The following is a 7,109-nucleotide window of genomic DNA, read 5'->3' as shown; positions in this document are numbered from 1 at the left end:
ATATTTCAGGGAATTTGGAGATGAATAAGAAGACTCTAGTCTAGGGAAGTAGACACCTAAATGTTTAACGCTCACGTGAGAGTACGATAGAGGTGAGAAGAGAGCTGTGGAAAATCAGAGGGCAAAGTGTTTAAGAGTCTGCAAGGATCAAGGAATGTTTCCCACAGACGTTGACCACTGCACTGGGTCATGAAGGATGGAGAGGAGAGTCGGTCAAGGTCAAGGGGAGAAGGGGTGGAAGGTCATGCTAGGCGAGGTGGAAGACGAAGCTTAAATGGGAGAAGGGAAAGTAGGACAGGTGGGGAGAAAAGGCAGGAAGGAGTCTATCGGTTAAAGAAAAGAGAGAATGAACAGAAAGGAAACGGACTAGACAAGAGAAAAAAGGGAAACCCGTAATTGTCTCTGATGCCACTGAGTTGCACTGGGGCCTCGACAGCTAGCCTCATTCCCAGGGTGAACACCACTGTGACTTACGTTCTATCCACCTCACAAGTGGTACTGACACCCCAGGACATGAGTGACTCAGCATGCTCACATTATGCTACTAAGAGCATCAGGCACGTATAGAAGGGGGAAAAAGCAAAAGACCCAGGCATTAAAAAAGTTTGGAAGAAAATACATTGAAATGATGTTAGCTGTTATCTATTACTATCTATAGGTGGTGGAATTATGAATGATTTTAATTTCTTCGTTTTACTTATGGATATTTTTTAGTCTATGGTAAACATGAATACTTGCATATAAAATATTTAATGGGCTACTAGTGATCTTTAATGCAAACACATTTTAATATAAGTGTTCCCAAAGTTAAATTAAATTCATAATAATGGCATTTGATCCACATGTGTAAAGGTAGATTTGAAAAATTAGGACTATTTCATTCAATGGGCAGGTTTGCAGAGATAATTTGGGGGATGCCTCATTTATATGTGTATAAATATTGCTGCCACCACCACCCTATTCCAACCACAAAGGCAGAGAAAAACCTATCCTCATACTAGTATGTCCTGCTCCTAGTATCTGGTACAAGTAGATGCACGTTTAATAACTATTATTCAATGAAAGAATAAATATTTTGAGAAAATGGAACCCTCTCAGGCATAGCCCACACACATGGGGAGATCTGGCCTCTCCTTGCCATGTAACTATTTTACCTCTTGACCTCAGAGCTTGGGAGATTCTCTAGATGAAATTGAACCCCCAGGATAGCTTCTGATGTGGTCCCATTGACCCCACCTTCTTGTAGTCACTCCTTTGTGCAAATCCCTTTCCTCTGAGTGTGGACTAAACCTAATGACTTGTTTCTAAGGAATAGAATACAGAAATAATTGTGGGAATCATTTCCGAGATTAGATTACAATAGACCTTAACTTCCGTCTTGCCAGCATTCTCTCTCTTGCTGGCACTCTCTCTTGTCCTCCTGCTTGCTTGATCTGATTACACAAGCTGCCATCTTGTTAGATGCTCTGCGGAGAGGCCCACGTGACAAGGAATTGATCAACAGTCCATGAGCAACTGAATCCTGCCAGCAACCATGCGAATGAGAGGACTGCAGCACTGGGGCAGACCCAGAGCCATTCCTGTCCCTCAGAAACTGCAAAATAACTAACTCAAACACCTTTCTTGCTGGTTTCATTTTTCATGAGTTATATTCCTTATTTTCTCATGTTCACTGTGCAGTTATTAATAGTTACTCAGAAAATTCACTCATCAGTTTGCGGTGATGTGAGCTTGCAAACTCCCTACAGAGTATGCAATGTTATATACACCACAACCGTGTCCAGTGGTGGCCACGCCAATGGACACTTCATTTAGAGAGTCAGCCTCTCACAGGCCCCACCCCTCCCATTACTAAAGGCAGCAGGCTCCTTCCTTAATCTATAACCCCTTTTCTTCTACCTGCAGACTCAACCTTTTTATCTCAGGGGTGAAATACCTAGTAATTCAACTCTCACATTTTACAACGTGAGTACACTAATGCCAGAAAGGGGAAATGACTTGCTCAGTCTCACGCCACTAATCATAGTCAGAGCCAGAGCAGGCCTGGCTCTCCCTGCTCCTGGCCTAGGACAGCTGGGGTCTGTTCCAAATCGAAATTGAGCAATAGCTTCATACACCTGATCTGAACTCCTAGGCTAGCTCATCCTAGACAGCAGGGCTCGCTTCTGTTTGGGTGCCAGCCTCACTCTTTCCCTTAATGTGGATTTGGGGCTTAGAAAACCACAACTCAAAAACATTACACTAAATTCTCCCAAGGAGACTTTTCTCCTTTCTACGTAGGCACCCTCTGCTCAGCCATGCAAAATTGCCTGAGTTCTCATAGCGCCTTCATTGCTCTGTCCTTCTTTAGTTCCCCTTCATTCCACTAGATTTATAATTTGGGGACAACACTTCCCACGCAGTGAATTTATCTTCACTAGTTGAAATCTCAAATGAATATGATTTGATTTTGAAAGAATACTTATTAAATTCAATTGAAATTACATTCTCCTGGTTTAGTTTTTACCTTTATTAGTGAAGGTACTGAACATATTAATTTTAATAGTTGACAGGGGGTTTTTCAGCTGTGTTACTGTGAAATTACCTGGGTCTTAAAAATTAGTTTAAAGCCAGCCATTGCTGGGGAAGGGAATTCTACACAGATAATCTGGCAATGATTTGGGAATGTGACATAAGCCACTGCTCATGAATCTGTGAAACCAAAGGCCTGCCACACAAGACAGAATAGTACTCAGTCCAGGACAGGAAGGAAAACAAGAAAAGTAATTTAAAGTGAAAGCATCCTGCTCTGTGTTTAATCCCATTCTACCTCTGAGTAAAGAGCCACTCATCATTACTTGTAGCTTTCATCACTATACTTTTATAATTTTTAAGCATGGAGTCACAAATATTATCTGATTCAACTCTCCCATTCCTAGAAGGTAGGCAGGTTTGGAATTATCATATTACAGATGAGGAAAGAGAGGCTCGAGGAAGTTAAGTAACTTTCTCATGGATATACAACTAGTAAATGGCAGGACTAAAAACTCCTAGAGTTTCTGACCTTAAAACCAAGACTTTCCCCACCACAAGAGTGATTCTTGGCTGGGCGCGGTGGCTCACGCCTGTAAGCCTAGCACTCTGGGAGGCCGAGGCGGGAGGATCACTCGTTAGGATCACTTTTGTTAGGAGTTTGAGACCAGCCTGAGCAAGAGTGAGACCCCCTCCCCCACCCCCATCTCTACTAAAAATAGAAAGAAATGATTTGGACAGCTAAAAATATATATAGAAAAAAAAATTAACTGGGCATGGTGGCACATGCCTGTAGTCCCAGCTACTCGGGAGGCTGAGGCAGGAGGATTGCTTAAGCCCAGGAGTTTGAGGTTGCTGTGAGCTAGGCTGACACCACGGCACTCTAGCCCGGGCAACAGAGCGAGACTCTGTCTCAAAAAAAAAAAAAAAAAAAAAAAAAAGAGTGATTCTTATACTTTAATATGCATCAGAATTATCTGGAAGGCTTGTTAAAATACAGAATGCTGGTCCTCACCCTCAGAACTTCTAACTCAGTAGGTTTGGGGTAGGCCCAAGAATGTTGCTATCTAACACATTCACAGGTGATACCAATATTGCTGATTCTGGAGCACACTTTGAGAACCACTGCGTTGTAACACCGCCTACGGGTGGAAGGATCCCAAGGGCTGCCTGCTGCCCACATACTTTTCATTAACCATAATGTAAAAGAATGCTCCCAAACATACCATCATGGAAAGTCAAAGCTAAAAGTTGGGAGAGAACTAAAATGACTAAGAATAACCTTACTTTTAATTCAACTCAATTGCTTATTAATGACATTTTTGTCCAGTACTGGGACTTGTTGAGGGAATTACAAAAGATAATTTCCACTGTTTGAGATCGTCAAAGATCATATGGTTTGGTCATGAAGTCCAGATTAGCATATAGGTAAAGAAAAATAATAATATATACAGTTGGATAACAAAAGGTGTGGTATCAAGAAGTTCTTTTTTTTTTTTTTTTTTTTTTTGAGATGGGGGTCTTGCTCTGTCACCTGGGCTAGAGTACAATGGCATCATCATAATTCACTGCAACCTCAGACGATCCTCCTGCCTCAGCCTCCTGAACAGCTGGGACTACAGATGGGTGTCACCACACCCAGCTAATTTTTGTATTTTTTGTAGAGATGGGGGTCTTTCTATGTTGCTCAGGCTGGTCTTGAACTCCTGGCCTTAAGCAATTCTCCTGCCTCAGCCTCCCAAAGTGCTAGGATTACAGGTGTGAGCCAACATGCCCAGCTGGTATCAATAAGTTCTATAGAAGCTAGAGAAAGGAGCGATCAATGTTAACTAGACTAGCAAAGTAAGGCTTCACAGAAAATTCAGGTTTGGTACTTTGAAGAATTGTATTAAGGATATCTATTGCTGTATAATAAACCACTCCCAAACTTAGTGACTAACACAACTATTGTTATGTCATGGTTCTGTGAGATGACTGTACATGGGTGGTTCTGCTTAGGGTCCCCCATGTAGTTACAAGCAGACAGCAGCTGGGACTGGAGTCACCTTAGGGCTCGAATGGGCTGGTTGTCCAAGATGACATCTTCACTCACATGTCTGGTACCTCAGCCACTTCCACATAGCTTCTATTTCCAAAAGAATTGCCTGAACTTATTAAGAGTTCGGGGCCCTTAGAGACAGGAGATATTATAGAAACTGGCAGTCCTCTTAAAGTGTAGGCCCAGAATTGGCATTGTGACTTCTGCCATATTCTATTATTGAAATTAGTCATAGAGCAGATCAGATTCAAGGGGGAAAGGCGTAGACACCATCTCTCAATGGAGGAGTGGCATGTGTTTGCAGAAATTGATGACAGCTATCTTTAGAGACACACTACCACAGAGAAGCAGGCAGAGGAATCAACCCACACGTGAAGATGTAAGAGCCAGACGAGAACAAAGAAGAGATCTGAAAGGTGGTATAAAAGAAAAATCAAAGGAGTTGAAAACTGAAATGAAGAGTTTGAGCCTGATCTGATAAACACTGGGGAACTACTGCAAGTTTGTAGGTAGCAAACTGGCTTCTAATCACTAGACACACCAACACGTATCATTGTTTGCCTCCTAGCACCAGGGCTGAGTGGTTTACATACAAATATCCACAGCACGGGCATGGGCCAGCCACCATAGATTGGAGTTCAGTGGGAGATGTGCATGAGTAAATAGACAATCACAGTTCAGTGTGATGACTGCTGACAGGGGGAAGAACTAGGGTGTTATGAGAGCATCTCACTCAGATAAGGAGGCAGGAGGGCGAAGGCGGGGTGGCTGTCAGTGCTGTTTTGGCGTCCTCTAATAAAAGTTCATGGGCAGGATTGGAGGAGGGAAAGACAGAAGCCAAGAAGACCAGTTAGCAAGCTGCAGCAACACAGGTGATTAGAATGAGACATTTTAAACCTCCCTCTCCATCTCTAATGCCCTGACAGGGAGCATGCCTAGAACATGACAGGCTGTTCAAGTTGTTGTATCATTCCTCTAAAGATTTGGTGCCATCCATATGAAGTCATCTGATAAAATTTGTAAAATGACAACACAGGTCGAAATGATATCAAGGCATTATTTGGCATGCCTGGGAGATCACATCCAAGGGGGCAGAGAGAACTGAAACAAGGGAGTGGTCGTTCCTCATGTTTCAAAAGCACCTACCTGACTCCAAAGGAAGAGGTTATTGTCCTCTTGGGAGGCACACAGAGTCACAGGGGCCTTCAGGGGGAGGAATTTTGACTTTGTTGTTCTTGTCTAAATTAGATGAGCTCTGTCTTTAAGACAACACCTCCAGCAGGTGGCTTATATGCTGTGCTTATAACAATACCAGGAAGATCACTGCCTACCAGAAGGCAGCTCCACTGGCCCGCTGCTTGTTACTCACCACCACTACCTGTGTCTGATGCATTGCCAAATATACAGCAGAGTTGCAATAAATACCTGACTGTCTTACAGTGTACCTCAAACTGTGTACAGATCACAGATGGTGATGTGGCTAGGTGCACTCAGATTACTTAACTCTGTGTTCTAAATTCTGCCAAGAGCTCTAAGTAAGTAGCAAACTATTCAGAGAAACAGAGGGGCGTCCACCCTACTACCAAGTGCCTGGGAACAATATTTAAACTCAGCTCTGGTGTATGGTGCATCGGAATAACTTCTCTAAGGAAAACGGTGGCAGCTATTTCAACGAGACGAGGTGGCATCTCCTGTCTGTCACCCTTCCTGTGACTTTCTATCCTGTTTTCAAATGCTTCTTTTGTTGTCTACTCCTGCTGTCCTTTGCTGGCTTTCATTCAAGATTCTTCTCTTTTGGGCTGGAGCCGCCATCTTCCAGTAATTCTCCAAAATGACGAACACAAAGGGAAAGAGGAGAGGCCCCTGATACACTTTCTCTAGGCCTTTTAGAAAACATGGAGCTGTTCTTTGGCCACATATATGCGAATCTACAAAAAAGGTGATATTGTAGACATCAAGGGAATGGGTACTGTTCAAAAAGGCATGCCCCACAAATGTTACCGTGGCAAAACTGGACGAGTCTACGATGTTCCCCAGCATGCTGTTGGAATTGCTGGAAACAAACAAGTTAGGGGCAAGATTCTTGCAAGAGGATTAATGTGCGTATTGCGCATATTAAGCACTCTAAGAGCCGAGACAGCTTCCTGAGACGTGTGAAGGAAAATAATCAGAAAAAGCAGGAAGCCAAAGAGAAAGGTGCCTGGGTTCAACTGAAGCGCCAGCCTGCTCCACCCAGAGCAGCGCACTTTGTGAGAAGCAACGGAAAGGAGCCCGAGCTGCCGGAACCTATTCTTTATGAATTCATGGCATAGGAGACAAAACTAATAAAAGGCGCTGGACTTTAAAAAAAAAAATTTCTTCCCCAACGACTACGTAGGTGTGGTGAGAAGGGAGGGAGTTGGTAGGATGTGCATTTTCTTCTAGTTTGGACCACTGCTAGCTCCAATCTTTCCTAGTGAAGGGGGAAGATCAGGAGAGAAAACTGGGGAAATGGAAGAAGAGAAAAATGAGGAAGAAGGTGATCGCAGTAAGCAAAGAACAAAACAGAAGAGGAGGGGAG

General features: G+C 43.3%; 1 pseudogene; it reads left to right on the top strand.

Annotated features, from left to right (window-relative positions):
• Nucleotides 1–6,377: 6,377 nt before the first annotated feature.
• Nucleotides 6,378–6,861, top strand: LOC138397090 (large ribosomal subunit protein eL21-like; annotated as a pseudogene).
• Nucleotides 6,862–7,109: the final 248 nt, after the last annotated feature.

This window comes from Eulemur rufifrons, chromosome 16, assembly GCF_041146395.1.
Source record: "Eulemur rufifrons isolate Redbay chromosome 16, OSU_ERuf_1, whole genome shotgun sequence".
Classification (NCBI taxonomy): Eukaryota; Metazoa; Chordata; class Mammalia; order Primates; family Lemuridae; genus Eulemur; species Eulemur rufifrons.
The sequence above is the reverse complement of the archived record's forward strand: the minus strand, read 5'-3'. Positions and strand labels throughout refer to the sequence as shown.